Below are 11,368 nucleotides of genomic sequence, written 5' to 3'. Positions count from 1 at the left end.
TCTGTAGTTTCACAGGAAAAATATTGTGCAATGGATCACCCATTAAAGTTTTTTAAAAAAAAAGCTACGGGCTGACCTCCACAGACCATCACATCCCACAGGTCAGCTGAAGGACGACTTGAAGAAATGCCTGGGAATGAGAGGAAACATCTAGCAGGAGGGGCAATAAATACAAAGGTCTGGTAAAGGGATGGGGGACCAAAGCTCTGCGTGGGCAGGACACGATGCCCTTCCTTGCCCTGCTCCGAGGTACCGAGTGTTTTGGGGTCCAGGGCAGAGCCGGGACACCGAGTGCTGCGGCAGGTGATTTGAAAGGCAGATGGCAGCCCTGGGCAAAAGGCCTTAGTCAGGGCTGGGTGTGGAGGAGAGCTGGGTGCTGAGCAGGCAGTGTCTGGATGGAGAGGGCAGGAGCCTGAAAGCCCACTCGAGAAGGAAGTTACGGCATCCCCAGTTAAATACTGGGCACTGCTTTGGCCAGAGGAGCACATCTTGTGGGAAATACTGGCAGGTCTCATCAAGTGGTGGCCATAAAAGGGACTGGGGCACCTCAAGCACTTGGTACTAACACGGCCCTCTCTATGGGCTGAGCTGCTAGTCAGCCTGGACTTCCAGATAACAAGAAATCCCCTCTTTGGGTAAGCTAATGAGAGAACAAGTTTAAAAGAGTGGAATAGATGCTGAATAGTGCTAACAGTGGGCCAGGCACCTGAGGACCAAGCTCCAGAATCAGGTCGCTGTTAAATCCTTTAGAACGAAAAAGCCAAGTCTGATACATAGGACTTAACAATACACAGGTAATTATTTTCATATCTATTCCCACAAATACCATTAATAGGAATCAGCTCATCTGGCTGGAGCTTCCAGTGGTTATGAATCATCCCAAGGAATCAACTGTAACAATAGAGGCGATGAGTTTAGTGAACAGAAGTCAAAAGGAGCAGCAAGGCACAGCACCAGGAAGATAAAAGGCTTAAAAGGACAGAAATCCCACAAGAGTATCGGGATTATAAAAGCTGTACATCTCAAGAGGGTTACAAAAGCTTTGTGTTTCTGCAGGTCAAAATGTTTAATTGAAAAGGGTTTTACATGGATCAATATACACCAATTCACGCCTCCATCAGTAGGAGCAGAGGTGTACCTACCTGGCTAGAAAAGAGGAATTTCAGACAGCCCAGAACGTTGTTTATAAAGCTGTTTTTAAAGTAAATTGTAAACTTATGTAAGTTATGAAATAAATCGTAAGGCGTCTTAAGAGTCCCATACGGCTTTGAGGATTAAAGAAATAATTGATGTTAACCACAGAAACGCTGGGTAGCTCATTGTGAAAGTCACGTATTCCTCCTCCCAAGGAGGACTGCGTGCAGCAGCCAAGTACCGTGGGCATCCCTCTGCCGAGAGTTGTAGTGCTGATCTATCTGCGGCAGGCCCACGAGCAGCAATGAACCAGGACGTCCAAGTAGACGCTATGCTTTGTCACACCAAATTAAAACTGATAATCCTGAACCATCAAAAGCCAGCTGCTAGTAGCCATTAGCAATTCATGAATTTAAAAGCTTACATGGAAGAGTTAAAAAATACAGACAAAACTGGCCGGCAACATTAGTTCTGGTGATGGCAAATCCTGTTTTGTCTTTTGGGTGCATGAATCGTGAACATCTGCTCCTTCAGAAATTTTTTTTTTTTTTTTTTTTTTTTTTCAGGGCCTTAAATACTGTGACTCTGCCTTTGTGCACTGTGTAAAAATAGATCTCGATTTTCATACATCTTCAGACACTTTCTAATTGACCAGGCATGACAAGACATTACTATTTAACAGTATCTCCAGCGCAGGCCTTGGTGGCAGTGCTAACGTTCAATGCAGTTTATTCATCCGCTTGCTTGTGATGGTTTATGAATGTCCACAGCTGGGGAACACGAAGCCATTTCTCTAGCTGCGTGTCTTTTATGTGAACAGCAGCATGCATCGATGGCTCAGCTCTGCTGGATCAGACCCCTCACGTTCCCTGCAAACACTGGAAAATAGCTAAGCCAGGATTATATTCTCATTCACCGGGTCCATCATGACCTAGTCTAGTTTAGGTGGAGGGCTGGACTTCTTTGCATCTGTGCCTCAGAACAGAAACTTGGTGGAGGTTGGTGGATGTAGGGTTGGACTTCCACGGTCAGGCTGCACAAAAGCCAGGGCACAGAGATGCTCTCAAAGCACAAGGCTGCCCTCATGGCTGCAGTCCACCTTCTTCTGGTTTTTCACCAAAAAGAGATGGCAAAACACTGCCGTGCTTCCCAGTACCCTGAGTCTGTGTATGTTATAGCCGTGGTCTTGCTTGTTGATGGGAACTGAGCACCCACACCTTCAGAGGTACAGGAGAGGGTTCTGACACAGAGATGTGCCCAGCTACCACCCTTTTCCTACAAACCTCAGGCAACACAGGTGTTTGCGTGCTGGCCCCACAGAACCCTGTTCTTACAAAAGGGTGGCTTCGGCAAGAAAATGTTTGAGATCAGCAACGAGGGTATTAAAATTGGTGCCACAGGAACAAGACTGACAGTGCTGCATTGCCAAACTTTATGCAAGATTAATTGTGCTCATCTTGTTTGGTAGAAGATTCAAGGACAATAGCTTGGAGACATATTCTAAGCTATCGGTATTTTATAGTCATGTTTAAAATATAAGGCTTAGGCTCCTGCATGCCCAAACAGTCCTTGATTTCACATGCAATTAGTGACATAATTAACAGCATTTAATAATGTTCACCAGCTATCCAGAGCCAAGACTGAATGAGCAGTCATGGGTGCCTTTCTGTGATAACAGCAAGACCAAATTCTCCAGTCCTATGAAGGAAATTAAGGTAAAGGTCTATGGTGTGACTGGTCCCTGCTGGTTAGAAATTACTTTATTGGTATTAAAACCAGGAACACAATATTAAATCGCAGCATTTTATAAAGAGCAAGGCACACTGGGGATTCCCATGTCTTCCATGGGACTTGGTTTAAATATCATTTGAAGAGAGAGAAAAATCTGGTCCGTTATTGGATCTAAGTGCACACAGTCCAGTACCCCAACCTGCAAAGGAATCTCAGAAAGAACAGGAGTTCATACCAGCTCGGCATCCCTTCGTTTTCCATGGCAGCTCTCGAATACGATTGCTTTTGGGCTTCCCTTTGAGAGACCATGACTTAATAGGACCAAACCTACCACCTGTCTGGTTTAATAAAAAACAATACTTAAAAAAATAATGAGAAAACAGTGTGAGGAAGAAGGAGGTCAGGTTTACAGAAAGATGGGCACATAAAGAACAATTGGATGAAAAAGCAGGGCTGCTTCAAGGACAAGGGATAACATGGAGGAATAAATGCATGTGAAAGGGAAACATAAGATTGAAGAAAATCCATTGTTAAGTGACAGAGAAAAGCCTTATATCCTCAAGGAGCTGCCATCCTCTGCCTGGCTAGAAACTACATTACTTAGCCAGTGCATGCTTAAAAGCATAAGCATACCCAAAAAACTTATTTTCGGGTTTCAGGCCATGAACAATGTGAGTTAGATATAATTAAAAAAAAAAAAAGAGCAAATTTACTACGAAATGCCACACAGAAGCTCTAGCCAAACAGTAAGCACCACAGCACTCACACGCAGCTACCTAAGCTTGTACTTCCTAGCAGAAGGCGTGTGGCATGTTTTAACAACGTGCTCCACATTTTATCAGCCACGGTCTAAGCGTGCCTGCTGTACCCACCAAGAACAACATTTCAGCAGACGACTTACGGCGTGTTTTAGTTGGCTGCTGGGCGTTGGCACCGGGAGGAGATTCCTGGCAGCATCCATCGATCCCGGGGCCGGTGCGCAGCATCCTGCCCAGCACAGCGTGCTCCTTGCACAGAGCACAGCACCATGAAATAAAGGATTAAAAACAATAATGAGGGGAATAAAAAGGAAGGTAAATTTTTTTCCACGCAGTGCCTTTTTTGCAAAGAGCAAGGAGAAAAGTGGCAGCCGTGAAAGAGACCCTGATTGCCTATTATTAACTGCCAGTAGCACCATTGGTTTATTTACCAGAGTGAAAACTAATGGGGAGACTAATGAGAGGTTTGGTTTGACGCGTCGTGGCATTTCATTACAGTCTGGTGGAAAATTGGAAATGAACCTGATAGCCTGCACTCCGTTAACTCTTTCTCTGGGATCTGTGTAAGGAAGCATTAATACCCCCGTGACCTGCTTGGTGAAGATAAATGCCGCATCCCACCCAGAGGACAGGGAGAAAGCAGAAAGCAAAATGCAGCGTCTCTTGGGAATGCGCAAGGAAATGAAATTCACCACCTTTACTTGCTGGTATCTTGGATAGTCCCGTGTTTCTGAATACAGAAATAAGAAGTTAAGGGTTCTCAAAATTTCTCAAAATTTTTCATGGGTACATTACAAAAACAAGCAGCAAGCAGGTAAGATGGCCTGTGGTTTTGGGCGATGCAAACAAATCTGTTTCCACCAGCTGCATAGTACTAAGGCTGTTTCCTCTGCACGAAGCCACGCGCTTCCAGAAGACAGCCACGCCACCTACCTCCTTCCCACATGCTCGTGCACGTGCAGTGCCTCTGTGCATGTATAACCTCCAGCGGTGCTGCCAGATCTTGCGTCTGCTTGATGCTTTCTGGTGGGTTTTGGTAAATAACAAAAACCACTTCATGGAAAAAACAGCAGCTCCCTATTCCCCAAACCAATGCATCTCTGTTTCTTCCCTGAATCTTAAAAAAGAGTGGAGGGGCTACAGTTACTCATCACAGATAGAATTTGTGTGTGTATATATAACCCATGCACTAGGGAACATCATAGCTGTGTGATAAATAACCCAGCTTTTCAAAAAATGACCAAATAATCCTTTTACTTTTTTTCCACACCCTTTCTACTAGATAAGCAAGCAAAACCAGGAAATCACCTCTGACACCAAGTACAGCCTCCCTGGGTAAAAGCCACACAAGGAGCATCTCTGCATTTGCCAATGCACCAAAATATTCAGATACAAAACATCTGAGCTTCCTGGTCATTTTTTTTTTTTTTTTGGGGGGGGGGGGGGGGGACGACTTTTTAGGAAGGGACAAAATCGTTTGAAGAAGATTCCCAATAAACTCTGATATTCGTAGCTGATTATGAACGACACTTGGATCCTCGTTAATTGTAAGGAAAATGCCTGTATACAAGTTCTCAGCTCTCCATGACAGCTAGGTAGAGAGCACAACCAAGATAAAATGAAATATATATATATGAAAAAAGTATATGAAAAAAAAGGGGGGGACTAAAACACCAAGCTTATCTCAGGGGAAAAAAAATATCTTTAAGTGCAGAGACAAGCAGAGGAAGGCACAAGAGAGTGGTGCCAACGTGATGTGGAAGAAATAGCCCAAATCACACCCAAATAGGCTGACACCCCCTTCCACGGAAATGGTGTCAGACTGCACGAACGAGCTGGGCAGAGAAAGCAGCTCTGTGGAAGCACAAATAACAGAATGTTCAACTCCAGCCTCTGCCTCTGGCCGCTTGTCTGTGTTACTGAAAAATACCATTATGTCACTTCACTGGTGCCCGTTCAGAAAGCTGCTCAAGCAGCACGTGGACTTTTGCCACATTTCCTCTCTGCCTCCGAGACCAAGAAGAGACTGATGTGCAATTTCTCCCTTAGAGGTTTTGCCAGATTCTGGGAATGGCAGAAATATCCTGAAACCTTTGCCAGCATCACACCTGCTATCTTTTAGTTCACAGACAGCTCCAGCCTTCCTTAGGACCATTTGGGCTGCTCAGTGCCCCGGAGCAGAGAGCCCTCATTTGGCTTGAAGCTCTACATCTGATGCTATTGAACACCTGATCCAATGCCCACTGAAGCTGAATTACTGCCAGGATCCCACCAACTCTAGTTTTTCTTGTTTTATTGGGCTGAAAAATATTTAAATAAAAAAATATTCTTTTTTCTTGTTGTTTTTCCTCTCTTGCTTTTACATCAAAATTACTGTGATGGGTTGAGGAGATCTACTATCAGCAACCTAACCATAGCACCTGCTGCCTGCATTGTACAGATGCAGTTGCTTTTCAGCAAGGTGTCTTCTTTGGCTTTATACATTAAGGAGATAAAGTGAGAAATGCAGGAAGGACAAACTGATTTAAAAAATAAATAAATAATAATAATAAAAAGATTCTGCAGAGGGAAAGAGTAATTGTTCATGTTAACTGACAGTTTGGCAGAACCGTGGTGTGATGTCGCCATATGTTTTACACACAGGGTAAAAAAATAATAATAATAATAATAATAAAGTTTTTAGTCTTATAAAATAAGAAAAATAAACAAAAGAAGGGGGGAAAAGCCACTGGGGAATACTTTACATGTCTTTATAGTTAAGATGTTAATGGACCAAAATAACATCCGTATTCTTCCTACATTCCTGAGGGGGGGAGAAAAGAGAAAGAAAAGGAGAAAAATCACTTGATTATGTTAGCTTGCTTTGAAAGCCTACAGCAGATTTATCATTTCCTTTGGAAAAACTGTACTTTGTTCTTCCTACAATATCATTCCCATCAACTGCAGCATGCCAGAAGAAGCTGCTTTGGGAATAAGCCAAAAAGATTGAGACAATGTGGTATATTCTAAGCACAGACTATTTATGGGCTATGAGAGAAAATCCTTTTGTAATTTTGAAGTCAGCATTCGGTGCAAGTTAATGAGAAAGTTCGGAGAGACTGAAAGGTCTCATTATGATATGTCACTCCACGATTCCATCTTTGTTTTCTTAATTTTCTTTTAAGCTGCTCCCAAGCTGGCTAAAAGGAATCCTTATGAGAGAGGATGAGATAAACTTTGAGGATTTGAATGTAGAGATGGCCAGTCCAGATCTGATCTGGTTGTTTTGCTCTCATGGTGAGCTGGAGTGAAAGAGCCTAGGAGCTGTTGAGCTACAAAATCCCAGCTATGTTTCTCTCCTGCTCTGCTGACATCTCTGGGCTGAGAAGAGCATTTCTGGTTATTTTCGTTACTGTTATTAAATATAAGCAAAGGAAATAGAAAACCATCCAGGAATACTACCAGGTATCATCAAGTAACTTTGCTTTTTTTTGTACCAGATTAGTAATAGCAATTTCTAGGGAAACTTTAGGTTGGATTGTGGTATTAGATCTGTACCTATGATTCTTCTTATCTAACAGGGGAACAAGCAATATTCTGAAGGATTTATAACAAACCTGAGAAATGACCACAACTTCTCCTATCTGTTTACCTCTCCGCAAGCAGTTTATGCTAACAGCCGTGGAGCCAAGCAGTCTGGTTCCCTGCAGGAATGAGAAGAGAGCTGTAAAATTGCATCAGCATGAAGACAAATGCCCTCACCTGGGGGAGACAGAGCTCCAGAGCAAGTGGCAAAGAATACACGACGAGATCTACCATGAATACCACACTGACAGGAACCGGGCAGCTGATGCTCCGCCAGCTGCAGAACTGGGGAACGCTGCAGAACTCCAGCCCTCAGCCCAGGGCTGCACAACATGCTGGAAGCTGGCCACTAAATGCTGCTTCCCAAACACACACTTCCATATTGCTCAAATATGGGGTTATCTTTTAAAATGCAAAATGCTCTCGTGCGTTTCTTCCTGGAGTATTGAATATTCATTTTTTTTTTTCAAATCTCTGTTATATCAAATACTGAATAAGATATATTGCTTCAGTGGGAGACAAATCAATGGGAGGTGCATACTTTATTCTATTTTCTTCATATAATTCAAGTTCATGAGATACCACTTAAAAGAGTCTGTTCTTAAAATAGCATATCGACAACTGATCATCTACAGTCTATTTTCATTACAGAAATTTTCATCATGGAGATTACGTAGTTTCACACAGCATATAACGGAGACAAACGCGCTGTTCAGGGATAATTAATGCTCTGACAGCCAGCAGCAGCTATGGCTCAGTGCTAGCTCACGCTGCTGGGAAGGCCAAGCACATTCATCAAAAGAGTACTGCAACAAGGACGTGAATGCCTCATTCACCACCACAAAGCTCTCCAGCTCTTCTACCACGGCCCAGTCCCAAAAAAAAGTGAATTGAATTCAAGTGGGGCTACTCACATGCTTAAATATACACGTACGCTTAAAATAGTTTCAGATTGGGATCCAGTCCAGCTGGCATCAGGAGCAGACTCATTAGTGGGTTATCTGGACGTGCAGCTGGAGGGGGAGAAAGGCTCCCGTTGTGGTCCTGAGAAACCGAGGACCTGGTTACCCATGCTGCGAGGTCAGGAGGTGCTGAGGGCCCGCAGCGAGAGCCAGCGGGGCTGGCCGGCCTCACTCCCCAGGCAACGACAAAGAAAGCAACGCTCACCATTAGTGCTTCTGCATTACAAGGTTAACCACAAAATAAAGCCCATCGCTGCTTGTGAAGGATAAGAACTGAGCTAAAGATAAAGCACTGGAAATGATGCAAAGCCATATGCTGTCACGGAACCAACGCGCCAGGCGGCCGGGCAGGACGGCGGGAGAAGCAGTCAGCGCCGCGCCATTTTGAGCAGGAGCAGAGGTGAGGAGGCCAGGCCACCGCGGCCGCCATTTCGTGAGGGAGGAGGGCTAGGCCTGGGCTCTCTCGGGTCTCCGGGGCGTGAGGCACCTCAGGCACGCTCTCGGCTAAGCCCCACCAGCCTGCAGCCCCCACGGGGCCCCCACAGCGTGCCCACAAGATGCCATCAGCAGAGAAGCCAGATATCATTGCCAAACCAACCGGTGGGGCTTCTTGAAGGAAACCTGTGAAATGCGTTACGCAGAACAGAGCGTGTTCCTGCAGAGCATAGGAAGAGAGGTCTAAAACCCATGACCTACAAAGGAAGATCAAAAAAACAGGAGTTATTCAACCTAAGGACATCTTCTGACAGAATGAAAGGCCAAGTTCATCAAAGATCACCCAGCAATGATCTGTTCAGCCAGCTCACGATAGCTGCGTTGAACAGTAAAACACTTCCACTACAGCAAAAGCTACTCAAGCCAGACAGGAGCAAAAAATCTAACGGGGTAGTGAAGCATAGGCAAAGTTTTCCTTGTCCAAAGTGGAGCCCTGCAGTCCAGGTTAGATGAGGACCACGACGAACACAGGGAACAGAGTCACCTTCGCACCCATCTAGCTGAGACTTCTCAAAGTCCCTAATACACTGCACAGCAACATGCAATAATAGTAAACATTCACAAAATGCGTAATCTAAAGAGAACGGGCTGAAATAATCATGTCTCCATAAAAAATAATAATAATAATAAATACCACTGGTTACCCCTGGAGATGGGATTTGGAAGGCTGAGAGGTATTCCTTTCACCCAGCTCAGACAGAGCAAAGGCTGCAAAAAATGGTTCAGGTCTTTCTACCGCATGGACACCAGGATGTCATGGGAGCATCCTCTGCAGATGGCACATCTCTGTATGCAACAAGGAACATCTGCTCCTCTCGCTGCTGGGACGCAGCTAAGCTTTGCAATGATCAGTCTGTCCCCTTGCCATAGGTGTGGGAGCCTCCAAGTAGTGCTCAAGAGCTCCAACTCGTTTCTGCAGTTCATCAGCAAATCTTGTTATTCTGAAAAGCTTGAAAAAGCATAACTGTCTTTAAGATTTATTTGTAGCAGAGATTTTGGGGAGAGGGGAAATATAAAACAAAATTCCTTCAAGTCAAGAGCATACTCTGCTAATGTGACGTGATTAATGACAAGGATGAAATTATATTAATGGAGAAATTTATTAAAGTATACTTTGAACATTTCATAATTAATCCCATTCTCCTGGGCTAAAAGCTAATGGGCATTTTCCCAGACTTCAACAAGAGCAAAGCATAAATCCTCAAGACAAGGACAGACTGCCCCACAACCAAATGCATCGCTGCTGAAATGCCACACTGACCCCAACCCTACAGGCCAACTGCATGTATTTGTATATGCAAATTGACAACCTTTGCCAGCCTGCTGGTGTTTGAGCTGGTACCTGCTGCTCTACAGCTGGAGGTTGTAATGAGCGCTGGAATGGCTAAGCTCCAGAAGCCTGCTGAAAGAGTTTATTGCCTGTGAACTTTCAAAGAGTTTTTTTTTTTTCTTCCATTTTTGTTATAAATTAAGCTATGACAAAAACACTTTTCTGTAAAGCTAGATCCTGTCCAAAATTGATCTTAAAACACAAACCCACTGGCTCCTATGGCAAGGTGTTATATGGGAAAGATGTTCATGGCCTCCCTGTCCCCAGCTGACCTTCCTTTTTCCGGATGTTAGAGCCCAAAAGCTGTGTATAGAAGGAAAAAGGCGTTCCCAGGAAATAGTATTTCATCTCATCCCATTATCAGATTTTTTTTTCCCTCCCACACCTCGCTGTGGGTCGCATTCTCTGTACAAAAGCTCTGGTTTCTGCTATAAGCAGCGGTGAGCTTGCACCCCAGCCCCTATGCTGCATGCTGACAGCTATCCTGGGCTGTGCCAAAAGCCAGATGCATCGATCACGCAGAGATGGAATCTGTGAAAACAGCTGGAGGCAAAGCAGGAGACCTCTCCTGCCCAAGCACGGCCAGCTTTTCCATGCACAATGGAAAACCTCCTTACACAGCACCGGCTTAGGAGAAGGTATTTTCATCGTAGCTGCAGGGATGCTTTGTTCAGATACAGAGATTCCCCAGGAAATAGGAACACCCCTCTGCTGCTGGCAGGCTGTCTCCTCTTGCACATCATCCTCCACTGTTCTGAACCACCCAAGGATTTGGCAGCCTGTGCAAGACTGATATAACCAAGGCATCTAACCGGCTCAGGACAGCGTCCTCTCCACCGGGCTGTATGCACGGATCAGTTTGAGTCCTTGTTTTCTAAGCAGCGTGGTGAAGAAAAGGTTCACCACAATTTCTCAACAGCAGTAAGATAGACACTAATACCTCACCTGTACTTAAACCACAGCATTGATGTAAAACCGCAGTTCCTTTCAGGGGTCGTATTTTACCCCTTTGCCCCACATCACCAGGGGTATCTTGGGGGGCAGAACTAGGCAATCTTTAAGGTCCCTTCCAACCTGAGCCATTCTACAATTCTATGATCTTTTCTCCTCCAGGCCCTCGTGATTCAGAAGCTGCAGCTTCCAGCTGTGCTGGCTCTGTGCTGGAGAGCCATGCGACAGCCCCGTCCTCTCCAGCCGCAAGCCAAGAATGCAGCTGTCAGCTTGGGCCCTTCACTTCCAGCCTTTGCGCTCCTGCAGCTCCATAAATAGGTTTTCTGACATTTCTGAATGCACCTGTGTCCTGCTTTTGCCTCTCCAGACCAAACTTCTCTCATGGGGGCTACGCTGTTGGGTGCGGTACCCAGGCATACGTGGGATGAACCTGAAGCTCATCC

General features: G+C 44.9%; 1 long non-coding RNA gene across 1 annotated transcript; it reads left to right on the top strand.

Annotated features, from left to right (window-relative positions):
• Positions 1 to 1,176: 1,176 nt before the first annotated feature.
• On the top strand, positions 1,177 to 10,620 carry LOC118169505. The gene is made up of 4 exons (XR_004752165.1): positions 1,177 to 1,371; positions 2,423 to 2,431; positions 8,907 to 8,911; positions 10,610 to 10,620. It is a non-coding gene; the product is annotated as an uncharacterized LOC118169505 (long non-coding RNA).
• The last annotated feature ends 748 nt before the right edge of the window (positions 10,621 to 11,368 follow it).

This window comes from Oxyura jamaicensis, chromosome 7 (assembly GCF_011077185.1).
Source record: "Oxyura jamaicensis isolate SHBP4307 breed ruddy duck chromosome 7, BPBGC_Ojam_1.0, whole genome shotgun sequence".
NCBI lineage: Eukaryota > Metazoa > Chordata > Aves > Anseriformes > Anatidae > Oxyura > Oxyura jamaicensis.
The sequence above is the reverse complement of the archived record's forward strand: the minus strand, read 5'-3'. Positions and strand labels throughout refer to the sequence as shown.